Genomic DNA, 12,740 nt, shown 5'->3' with positions numbered 1-12,740 from the left:
CTGCCCCACTTTTTCTGTAAAGCCTGAGTAGATATTGAACCTTCCCCCAAGTCAGAATACAAAGTCTTAAGATTTCATCAACATGATGGAAATCAAACTACAGCTTCCATCTGTTAGGACTGTGGACTAGCTACCAGACTTTGACTACATTGTATTAACTATGCTTTTAAAGTAGTTCCACTGTACAGAAAAGAAAAAGTGCTCACTGAAGCAGTGACAGAGTGGATCTGTCTACGTGGCTATGCAGTCTCAAGGCCTACATTGGCCAGATGTTGGGTAAACTTATACAGATGAGAGCTTGTTATCCAAAGAACCCTTAACACAGGCTATAGTCATGCTCTTTCTTGTTCTCCCTGACTGTCCCTGTGACTTTTCAGTTCTTGAAAGAGTGGCAAAGCAAAATGCTAGAAAAATGTGGTGTAGCTTGATGATTATGACACTTGCTGGGAAAATCAAATCTTCCTTCAACCAGAAGAGGAACTTGAACTTGTCCATTTGTGGGCAGTTTTAGGAGCATAAAGAGAAGGGGAAAAAACAATAAAAGAAAAACCTCTTCTGTAAGGAAAGAGTAAGCTGTGCTCTTTTCTTTGAAATAATTGGGATAGAAGGAGTCTCTGTTTCCTAATAAGCAGAGATATTTTCTACCAAGTATAGGTGATTCAGCTAAGTTGGGAGACAGCTATTTGCTGACTATCATTTCTTTTTTGCTCAGTATGCTTCATTGCTTGGAGTCTGTTCTGAGCTATGGGACTGCTCCATGACCTCTATGTGCCTTAGGTCCCCTAGCGTAGAAACTAAATGTGTCACTTTTAAGTTTCTAAGTCAATTATTGGATATAACTCAGAAATTATGTACTGGAGAAGGGAGCTAATTCTTTTATTTCATCTCTGGTTTTCAGTCCCAGTCACAACATGTGTAGTTACAACCTGAAGAAGGTCTCTAATAGACGTAAATTTACTTAGGCAAAAAACTCTACTCAACACCTTCTCAAACACCTACTCAAAATGTATTATAAATTATAAGAAATTAAATGTATGGTATCAGAAAAATACTAAGTAAAACCAGAGATGCACTTCTTGTTCTTTGAAAAGCTTATTGTATAGTAAGTTTCCATACATATTTTATTCATGGAAGAAAAAGGAGCTCCTGGCAAAACTCAAAAATGTAAAGGCAGTTTATAGAAGGTGGAAGCAGGGATGGGTAACCTGAGAGGAATACTGAGGCACTGTCTGGCATGCAAAGATAACTCTATGAAAGGCAAAGCCAAATTGTAGTTAAATCTGAGAAAGGATGTCAAAAGAAGCAAGGTAAAGTTCTTGAGTACACAAGTAGCAAAAGGAAGAGTTGGGGAAGTGTGGACATGCTGCTGAATGGGGAAGTGGCCCTGGTGACATGGGACATGCAAAAGGCATTGCCATCTTCACCTCAGACTTTACTAATAAGACTGGCCTTCAGAAATCCCAGATACCAGTGGGAAAGGCTGGAACAAGGAAGACATATCTTTGGTGGAAGAAGGTGAGGTCAGGGCATGCACAAGCAAACATATGTAAGTCTATAGGTCCTAATGGGAGTTTTCCATAACTGCCAAGAAAGCTGGATGATGCCATTGAGAGACTAGTTGATAGTTTTGGATTCATCATGGTGACTGGGAGAAGTGCCTGAAGACTGGAGACAAGTAAATGTCACACTTATCTTCAAAAAAAGCAAGAGAAGGAGGACCAAGGACACTACAGGCCAGTCACTGTCACCTTTATCCCTGTGGTGCTTGATGGAGCAGCTAATTCCAGAAGTTATTTCCAGGCACATAAAGGACAAAGGTAGTCAGCTTGGATTTATCAAGTCATGCTTAACCAATCTGATATGATCCTGAGGCACATCCATGAGATAACTGGCTTGATAGATGAGAATAGCATCCTCATTACTGGGTGATGGGGCAGAGTGTATCCACAGCAAGCTTGCTGATGATGAAAAACAGGTGGGTGTGACAGACACATCAGAGGGTAATACTGCCAACCTAGAGAGATCTGGACAGGCTGGAGAAACGGGCTGACAGAAACCTCTTCAAATTCAACAGGAATTGCAGAGTCCTGCAGCAGGGGAGGAACAACCCCAGGCACCATTACCTGCTGGGGGCTGAGCTACTGAAAAGCAACTTTGCAGAAAAAGACATGGTGGTATTGGTGGACACCAAGTTGATAATGCAGTAGCAATTTGCCTTTGCAGCAAAGAAGATATATCCTCGGCAGCTGGTTGAGGGAGGTAATCTTTCCCCTCCATCCACTGATAATGCCTTATTGGAAGTATTGTGTCCAGATCTGGGCTCCCTGGGACAAAAGAAACAAGTATACTTTGATTTGGAACAGCTGTCTACATGTATTTTCCATCTGAAGAGAGAGACCCAAAGTTTGATGTTTATCCATTAGCTACATGGACTTCATCTAAGTCATCTTTTTTTTTTTTCCTTTTTGTTGTGAATTATGTCAGAGATCTCTCAATATCCAGAGACAAAATTTTGAAAACTATGGTTATCTAGAAATTTTATGGCAAACAGTTTTTTATTTTGTCATGACAACAGAGCAGTTATTTGAAATAAAAATTTTCTGCAGGAGTTCAAATACTAGAAGTGGAATTTTTGATGACAGTAGAGAACACAAAAAAAAATTTCCATCTCATTAGGACTAAGGCATTTACTAAGGCATGAATTGCAGAAGTGCAATATCTGATGCTGCTTTGCCTAGGTCAGAGTAAAAGACTGTAACCATGGGGAATACTTCCACTCTGGGAGTAGTTAGTTCAATAAAGGATAAAGGCTGTTTCTATCAGGTTTCTTACTTTGAACATTCTTGGTTTTGTTCCAATGCAATGCGAGAGAATTTTTATTTATGCTCTCCAAAAAAAAAAAAAAAAAAAAAAAAAAAAACCAAAAAAAACCCAACAAAACTGTGGAATGGAACTAATTTCCTATATAGCTCTGCTGACAATATAATGTTATGAATACTTGTTTGGCCTCTTTCCAATGCAAGAGAGCTCCAGCAAAGGTTCTGATGTTCTCAGATTTTCCATTAGTAATAATTTACATAAAGATTTTATATGTCTAGAGAAGGATAATTTAAGTACCATCTGGATAGAATCATAGCAACTCTTTTGCTATAATTTGTATTTAATAACTTCAGCCTAAGCTTGAAGAGATGATGTCTAATGCTATTGAAAGAAAGTAGTTACGGTATATGAGATCATGCTTTTATGACTACAGATGCCAAGGAACATTAACAGGTAATTGAATTCTTTATGTGTCTGTTCATAATCCAGTATCCTGTGATACTTGCCACCCACATCTGAGAAAAGCAAACCTGTAAAGTTTTAGGAAAAGGGCTCTGATGATCAGACTTTCTGCATACCAGACTCCTTTCAGAGTCATCAAAAAAATTTTCTGGCTTGGTTCTGCAAGCACAATTTTTTTCTATTAAATGGACTGAAGTTGTCATTAGGGTCATAGGTCTCCAAGCTGTCACTTTGATAGATCAGACTCTTGCTTTTTCTACTGATCAAAACTACTGTTAGCCCAGCCAAAAAGGTACCCACTTGTCAATCTTACTCTGTAACTTACAGGTTGTCAAAGGACTAGTCTCAGGGGATATGATTTATAGTTTCAGATGGTATATGTGAAGAAAAATTAATATTAGGACAATTATCTGAACTACAGTAAGTAAACTCCCTGCTTGGGCTTGCCACTTCTGTTTTTATCAGTCCTGGAAGACTTTCTACTGCATTCTAATCCTTCTTCATATAACAGTGTCATAATATAATATGGCCTTGATATGAATCTAGCATTTGCTGCCTCTATTGAAATACAAGTTTAGGCTCTGATCCAGCAGATGGGAATGCTAGTTGAGAGTCATAAGTCAGCCACAGAGATAATTTTCCTACATCTATGCCTTTGTTTAAAATGAAAATATGTGGCATATAATTCACTTTGGCCATTTTATTCTGCTGTTTGATTTGGAGGCTTTTGGTGTAGAGGTTTTCTAGCTCTGAAACAGGTGAAAAGCATGGCTCGATAGGCAGGACTACAGCTGATGTCTCAAGAATCAGAGCAAACTGCTTTTTCAACCAATAAAAACATTTTTCAGAAGTTTTCAGAAAATCTGATTTTATTTCCTGTGACAAAGAGGTTACAGAGGCATAAGTTCAGCCACAGGCAGATGCTTATATTTGCTTACTGAATTTGGTCTTTCTTAGGGCTTGTCGTACAAGTAGTTTGCCTATGCTTTTAGCTTTACACAGCCACATGGTGCAATCGACTTTAGGTGATATAATGACTTGCATACCATTAAAAAATGCATTTTGGGGAGAAATAAAAACATTTTCGTGATATTAAAAAAAATATTCAGTAAAGGTGGCTGTGTAGCTGAGGAGCAATGAGAGAAGACATCTGGTCCTATCTAACATCCATTTCTGGCTAAAGCAGCAGTTCTGATTTTTCCTTCTTCCTTCATTTCTGCCCTTTGTCCAGTCTAATGACCTTACTTGTGCCATCTCTGGTTCTTACCTGATTCCTTGATTAGCCAGTTCAACTCTGTAACCAGAAGAAATGTATTAATCTTGTGATTATTTAATTTTCTGTCCTCTTAGTGATCTGAATTTAGAGACCTTAACTGGCTGTGGGAGAAATCAAACACGAGAGAGAGCAGAAGGAGAGGAGCATGATGGTGTAGTTGGTCACTTCAAAGTGAGGGAGACCGATAATGGGAGAAATCATTGCAGAAGCAGAATGGGGAGGACTGTTAAATACAGCTGTGAGACAGCTTTACGACAAAATTATGTCCAGAAGGGATTATGGATTAATTGAAGATGAATTGCTGGAGGCAAGCATGGGGGGCTAGTTGTTCAGAAGACACTCTAGAATTCCTGTCTTCTAGACAGTATCATGGGGAAGCTGTCTGTTGTACATATCACAGACCAAGAAACAAGTTTGATTCCCAAAGATTGCCAGCACATCTTGAACTACAGTACTGTCTAGATTCTGGCTTGTTCAGTAGGTAAAATTACAACAGTATGTAAGCTAAGAACTGAAAACTCTATCATTCACTGGTTCAAGCATTTAGTACTAATGAGCAATGGCTATATTGTGTCTCAAAAGCTGTTGGATAGATTATGATGCACGAGTGCTGAGGAAAACAGAAACTGTTAAAGTCGTTTTCATTTTAAGTTTTTCACTTCTTCATTGCCTGTATGGTATATTTCTCCTTTTCTCTGTATAGTAGGCACGAAACATTACAACACAATTTATCACAGGTTTTTTATGTATTCAACAACTGTACTCCTTTACTGGTAAAGACTAAAGGATTCACAAAACATTATTAAAAATAAACTGTATGAACAACATGGTTCATCAGATTAGAGCTTTTAATATATTTTTCGCTTTCTTCTCCATGTATGCCTTTTTTCTATGCTTTGCTGCTCTGTTATTCGGTTTCCATCTTCTTCCCACTCCCTTATTTGGAGTGACTGAAGTCTTAGTTTACTTTTCTCATCCATGTTTTGCCTTCCATTCTCAAAAAGAATATTTTAATATAGCTTGATAGCATCTTGTATTTGTCTGTTACTAAGGCAATATATACAAAAAGGTACATAAGAAAAGAAAGTCAGAATTCAGTGTGCCCATGTATGTACCTGCCTCTCAAATGCTTTTTTCATTAATTTTGTTGCTTGTTTTTCCACCAGTGACAAAATACAATACCAAGAACCAAGGCTAGCCAATGCTTCCTGGTACAGGGTCTATTTTCAGCTTGTTATAACTTTATCAAGGATCAGCCATTTTGAGATGAAAGCTTTACTGCTTCACATCCTACTCAGAATAGCATAATTATTCCATTCTTCTTCTAAAATTTGTTTACTTTTTTTTTTTTGTTTTTTTTTTTTTTTTTTTTTTTTTTTTGTTTTTTTTTTGTTTTTTTTTTTTTTGTTTGCTTGTTTTGGTGGATGTGGAACATTAGAGGAGAGAAAGAAGTTGATTTGATTACCTGTTAATGCCAGATAATGAAGGTGTTTCCTAGAACATGAATAGTGAAGACTATTTTGCCTTCTTTTGCCAGAGCTAACAATTCTGTGCCTGTTTCCCTGAAAATTTTTCTGACAGATGGAGTCTCATTTTGGAGGCATTTTGAATAGAAGTCAGTGGCTATATTCAGCAAACAACCTAAATGCATGTACTGATCTGTTCTTGGATAGTCTTGTGTTCAGGGCCTTCAGCTGTTCTTGAAGTATGGGACAGCCTTGTCTAACACTTTTTATTTTTTTACCGAATCTCCCACACAAATCCTGTAACCTCAAAGGTAATGAAACAATCTGTTTCACCATGTTCGTATTTAAAATATTTTGTACGGAACAGAACAGTTTTGACAAGAAATATTCTTTTTCTAATATATCCCTTTCTGTGCAACAGAATCCCTGTTGTGAAGGAGCAACCCCTGCTTTGGGATAATTACCAATTCCATTTAATGTGGAATAATTGTGAATGTAGTCAGACTTACAATATATAAACCGGGCGATTTCTATATTCCCTGTCAACTTTATTATACACTAGTGGATAAAGTTAGGGAAGAAAAGATACCTTTCTTTCCTGGTTTTGTAACCCCTGAAAATGGCTGGTTTTGTTTGGTTTTTTAATAAAGCCTATTTGTCATATTCAGCACACCATCATAGATGCCATTACAAAATGTAAAATTGCTTTTTTTGTTAAATTGATTATTCCCTCCAAAAGTGCATCCAACTGTAATTCTAATATTTCTAATCTGCTCAATGAATAGTTGAATTTTTGCAGAAAATATGTCTGGGATTTCTCTTTTAATGTTTATTAAAGAACAGATGAATTTAATTATGACTGTATAATTCTTATGATACGATTATTATGATTATTAGCGAGAGATGCCTCTGCTTAAATTAAGATGCAAGTAAGACCATATGCCAAAGCCAATAGTACAGATTTTATTTAACTGCAAATGTGAAATAGAGAAAGAGAGAAAGAAATAGGAAAGAGAGGGTGAGAGGGAGAATGAGAGTGAGAGACAACTTAGATAGAAAGAGTCACCACTGCTGTGGATCCAGTGGCGTCCCATTGGTCCTTTTCACCCTGAGCCTGTAGGTGTTGGGGTCCCATGAAACACAGAGTTCTGTGGATTAGTATAGTTCAGGTACAGGTGGGAATGGCCAAGAGCCTCCCCTGAGGTGGGGGATGTTTTAGACTGTCTTTTGCAACAATGAATCTGTTGCAAGGTGTGAATCAAGTGCAATCCTCTGGTGGAAGGCCTCAGGAATGAGTAAGGGACACACTCCTCTGGTCTTTGGTGGCTCGTGGCACCTTCTGGACATGACAGCTGCCTCTCATATGTGAGCAGCTGAATGTCCTGTGAAAATATGACCTTCTAGGGGGATGGGAGAGAGAGTTTTATAACTGGGCCAGTTTCTGTAAGAGAAGACAACTGGCACAGTAAAAAGCATCATTCTGTATCCTCTTGGTCTGCTTCTTATCTGGCCCAAATCTCAGCTCTTAGCCTTTGGCAGTGGATGTTCACCCTGTTTTATACAGACCAGAGGCTTAGTCATAACCTCCCCAAAAACTCCCCTCCTGCTCCCCCTTGGTTTGTGGGAGGAGACCATGCAAACCTGGCCTCAGCAAAAGAGTCTATGGGCTGTGGCCTGCCGCAGCCTTGTTTGCTCCTCCTTAGAGTTGAGATACTTGGACAACAGTATGACCTTTATGTTATCTCGAGTTCCTGTCAGGCAGCTTAACTCACTGTCCACTTTCCTGAAATCAGAAGGCATATATTTGGAAGGTTGAGCTTCAGTGGTTGTAGATGAGCAGTTTCTTTTTTGCACAGTTTGATGTAGTGGCCAAAGTCCTTTGGTGATCTTAACAGTGTTTAAGATGATTACAATTTTTAAGTCTCTTATAATAATATTAACGTTGTCAATACCATGTAGTTTAGCAACCAATACCTGTCAATACCATGTAGTTTAGCAACCATTCACCCTGAAGTAACCTGAAAAGGATACATGACTGAATTATGCATTTGGGATAAAAATTTCAGAAGTAGAGTCAGCTAATTTAATCTCTTGAAAAATCTGATTTTTCTATATCTCAGTATTCATGTCTAAAATATGAAAAATAAGTCTTCCTTAAATCCTTATGACATTTGAAATAAAAAAATGGATTTAAAACATCAAGAATCCAAGAGCTTCATATGCACCAAGGGACAAACTTCATTAATACCTGAAATAGACACCTTGCTCTGGAGCAATTAAATAGAGACTCAGTTTCAACATCTTATTATTTTCTGACTTTAGTTAAGTCAAATAACTTATATTTATTAATTTCTTATGAATTACCTTATCTTTCCTATTGAGGGGATGCCTTGTTTAAACCAGATAATTCATTTAAGATTTTGATCCACTGAAATTATTAAGAGAAGTTTTGCTGTTACCAGGGTGCCTTGCATCTGATGGCCAGCTACATCAAACAACAAATTGTTTTATCAAATGTTGCTATGTTTTTAAAGGCCTGCTCAGCCCTGAAAATAAAAATTCTACTGCTTTTGGCAGGAGAATGCTGAATTTTCCTTTAAATTCAATTTGCAATTCAAATCATGTCTTCAAAACAGGATTATCAAACATCAGGTTCATGCAGGATTCCTAAAACATCTTAATGCAAGTTGGCAGTCGCTTATCACACATTATTAAGCAGTTTTCAGAAATCACAATGTTGTCACTGTAATTAGAAGCCTCTTTATATTGTACTACATAAGTGGCTTATTAATCTGAAAAGAAAGTTATTAATAGAAGGGTCTTAATTGCTATAATTACATTAAAACTAGTCTTGCTATAAAGCCTGGGAAAGCTCTAGCTGCTTTACAGACTTCTGTGTCTTTGGATGATCATTATGAAATGCCAGTGATTTTAAATTAGCTTTCAGAGATAATTATTATTTAAATTGTAAACTCTGCATTGCTCTGTGTAGTATAGCCTGAAAATACCTTCTGCTTTGAGATTCTACTATAGCTAAGGATAAAATTCTACCAAGACTGCCATCACAATTTCAGGTTTTTTTTTTTTTTTTTTTTTTTTTTTTTTTTTTTTTTTTTTTTTTGAGTGTTAATTAAAGATTTTCTTTTCTTTTTTCAAGGGTAAGTGAACCTGGTTTGTAGCAGATCATCCAACTACGGTGTAATCTTAGAATTACACGGATTGTAATCTTGGCATACTTCAGGGGTCAGCAAAGGGAAAATGATACTGTTCTCAAAATAACTATTTTTGCAAGTATTTTTAAGGTTCTCGCCTAGAAAGAAAGTAAGAATTGAATTTGGAAAGCCAGATCAGACTTCCAGGGCTGCTGCTGAGTGGATTAGAGTGGGATTTGCAGTTATGTCTACTCTCATTCATAGAGACATTACCCACTATTTGTCACAGCATACAATTGATGGAGGGGAAAAGAGTATTTCACAGAATCATTTAGATTGGAAGGGTGCTCATGCTCATCTACTCAAGCCTCCTGGCCAGAGGATCAACAATCAGACAGTATTGCTCAGGGCTTTGTCCTCTTGGGTCTTGAACTTCTCCAAGTATGGAGTTCATGCAGCTCCTCTGGGCAACCTGCTCCAGTGCTTAATTATAATATTTCCCTTGTATAGTCAGGATATCCCATCTTTAGAGTTTATGGGCACTGTTTCCATTTTCCTACTGCACCTTAGGAAAGAGCCTGACTCTGTCTTCTTGATGGTCCCTAAGTTCCACTGCAGCTGCCTCTTCTGAACAAGATAAACTCAGCTCCCTCAGCCTTTTTTTCAGGCAAATGCTCCAGTCATTGATGATCTTTGCTGAAGTCTCACCAGCTAGTGTACCAGCTGGTCTTTAATGTACTGAGGAGCCCCAAACGGAATGTGGGGAGCCCCTCTAAGAGTGGTTTAGCAAGGATTGATCACTTCCCTTTTCTTAGTAGCTGCAGTCTTTTTTGTCCTTTACAAACCAGTATGCAATTAGCCTGAAGAATCACACATGTGTTTTTTAACCCATTGTTGTGGTTTAACCCCAGGTTGCAGCTAAGCCCCATACAGTCGCTCACTCACTCCCCCTCAGTGCTGGGGAGAGAATCAGAAGGGTAAAACTGAAGAAAACTCAGGAGTGAAATAAAAGCAATATAATAAATAAGATAGACAAAGGAAAAAAAGAAGTAAGGAAAAAACCCAAACAAAGAGAAAGAAAAATAAAATCCAAGATTTTTTTCTTGGCAATATAAAAGAAAACAATTCCTCACCACCAACCAACCAATGCCCAGCAAGGCCCCACCAACCTCCCTCCCTGAATTTTGGTGCTGAGCACCACATCCTATGATCTGGAATATATTTCTGATCAGTAGATATCCTCTGTCCTGGTTGTCTTCCCTTCAAGCATCTGTGCACCCCCCGCCTCCTCACTGGAAGAGGGAATGTCAGGAGCAGAATCAGCTTTGGCTCAGTGTAACCCCTGCTCAGCAGTAACTAAAGAAGCCCTGCATTGCCAACACTGTTTTCAGCACAAATCCAAAACACAGTTGCTGTGGAGAAAATTTACTCTGTCCCAGCCAAAATGAGTGGAAACCTCCAGTAGTTCATCTATGTAGATAGCAATATAGTGCAAGAAAGCTGTGGAACATCTCAAGGCCTTGCTAAAGAAAAGACAGGTAACATCCACTATCCTCCTCACATCCACAAATATTCTTTCATCATAAAAGGCATTTGGCACTGGATATATTAACTATGATTCTTGGTATAATCATGCTGCCTATTCCAAATCACCTCCTTTGTCTTCTTGTGCCTAGAAACAGCTTTCAAAAGAACATATTCTTTGATATTCCCAGGGACAAAATCGTGTCTAACCAGACTGCTGTTCCTCAGATCAATAAGATCTTAAGCTAAATGCAATATTAACTTTCTCCAGTCATCAGAACATCTGATTTCTACAGTCTTCCAAAAATAGTGCAAAGCAGCTTTACAGTGGTGATGGCAAGCAGTCAGATGCATATCACCTGATCCCGTGGATCTGTATGGTTAAATATTTCTTAAAGATACTTGATGCTATTCATTTCCAGTGTGTGTGGTTCTCTTAAATTCTCTCTCTGAGGAGAGAGGCCTTGGTGAAAGATGGGTGAAGCTCCTGGCCAGGGGCAGACTGGGGCAAAGAAGGCATTGAATAACTCACCACCCCTTCATGTCCAGGCAATGTTTCTATATTCTTAGTAACTTGCCCTTGATTATTTTTAACACTGGCTCTTAGCTGTGTTCCCTGTTTAGGAAGTGTAGTCTCTTGAAACATCTGCTCATTTTCCTGGGTATTAGGATAATTCTGGATTTGCACTTGAAGGTTTCCCTTGAGGAAAGTCTCTTAAACTTTTTACTTTCAGAAATTCCTCCCACAGGATCCCATGTATCAGTTCCTCGAGGAAGGCAAATCTTGCTCTTCTTATTATGAGATCTGTATATTCAGCTTTCTCCTTCTCCTTTGGGATTTTGAACTCCACTGTTTTCTAGTCCCTACAGCCAAGCCTGCCATCGATTATCACACTGCCAAGCAGTTCTTGTTCAAGATCAGCATTGGTCTTTCTAAAATATGTGTCAGTAAGTTTTCCCTGACACCCTCCAGATGCCTCCTAGATTTTCAGCCTGCTGTGTCACCCCTTCAGAAGATGTAAGAGAAGATAAAGTCCCCCATAAGAGCCAGAGTCTGATTTGAGTTGCTTAAAAAACTTCACAGAAGCTTAGTTCACTTCTTGACTACAGTGCTCTTCAGTGGTCTCTTCTCTGACCCCGACTCATGAGTTTTCACCCAGTCTGTCTCTTATTCCAAAGCAACACTCAAACTGCTCCTTCCTGTATTCAGCAATGCCCTCTCCTCTGCCTCTCTTTTCTAGAGAGCTAGTGTCCATCCGTCAGTGATGTCCTTTTGAATCCACAAGAGCTGAAAAACTCATGAGTTCTGCTGAATCTGTACTTGGCTGCTAGCTTACACTAGCATTGACAATAGGTTGTGTAGCTCAGACTGCATCAAGAAGCAGTGAAGGCTGCTGTATGGAAATAAATGTTACAGGACTGCACATACAGCTGATAAAAAAAAGAAATACTGGAGGGACCATTCTCAAAACCTTCATACAAACCACTGATGCATCAATATGACTCTGCTTCTGAGTAAGCAGCTGAAGCTGGCTTTTAAACTGTTGCTGTGACTAATAACTGTGTGTAAGTGAACTGTGTGAGGGAAATGTACTGTGTGAATAGTTAACTTCTGTTAATAACAATAGCTTAATTAAAAAATGCTCTAATAAATATTGACTGTGATCTACATCTGCCTCTGAATTGTTCCTCCATCATGGGAAAAGGAATTTGCCACATGGTCATAGAAACTAAAGAACTAGTCATGACACCAGCCATGCAACCACCTGGTAAATTAAGAGTATGTTCAATCCTACCTGGCCTTTCCCTTTCACCTGTAGGATTGTGGAAAATTCTTCTTGAATTTCCATGTCCATCACCTCTGCCAGTTCAGCAAAGTAAGTCCTCTAGAGTAGCTTCAGGTCTCCCTCAGTACCCATGTGGATAAACAATGAGAAATATTAGTCTGAGGACACAATGAGCCCCAGCAGTTTCTCCACAATGTCCTTTATCAACAAAGCAAACAGGAAACTCTATGACAGCAGCTCCATCCCTTATGCA

The sequence above is a fragment of the Vidua chalybeata genome, chromosome 5 (genome assembly GCF_026979565.1).
Source record: "Vidua chalybeata isolate OUT-0048 chromosome 5, bVidCha1 merged haplotype, whole genome shotgun sequence".
NCBI classification, from domain to species: Eukaryota; Metazoa; Chordata; class Aves; order Passeriformes; family Viduidae; genus Vidua; species Vidua chalybeata.
This window is presented reverse-complemented; position numbering follows the sequence as displayed.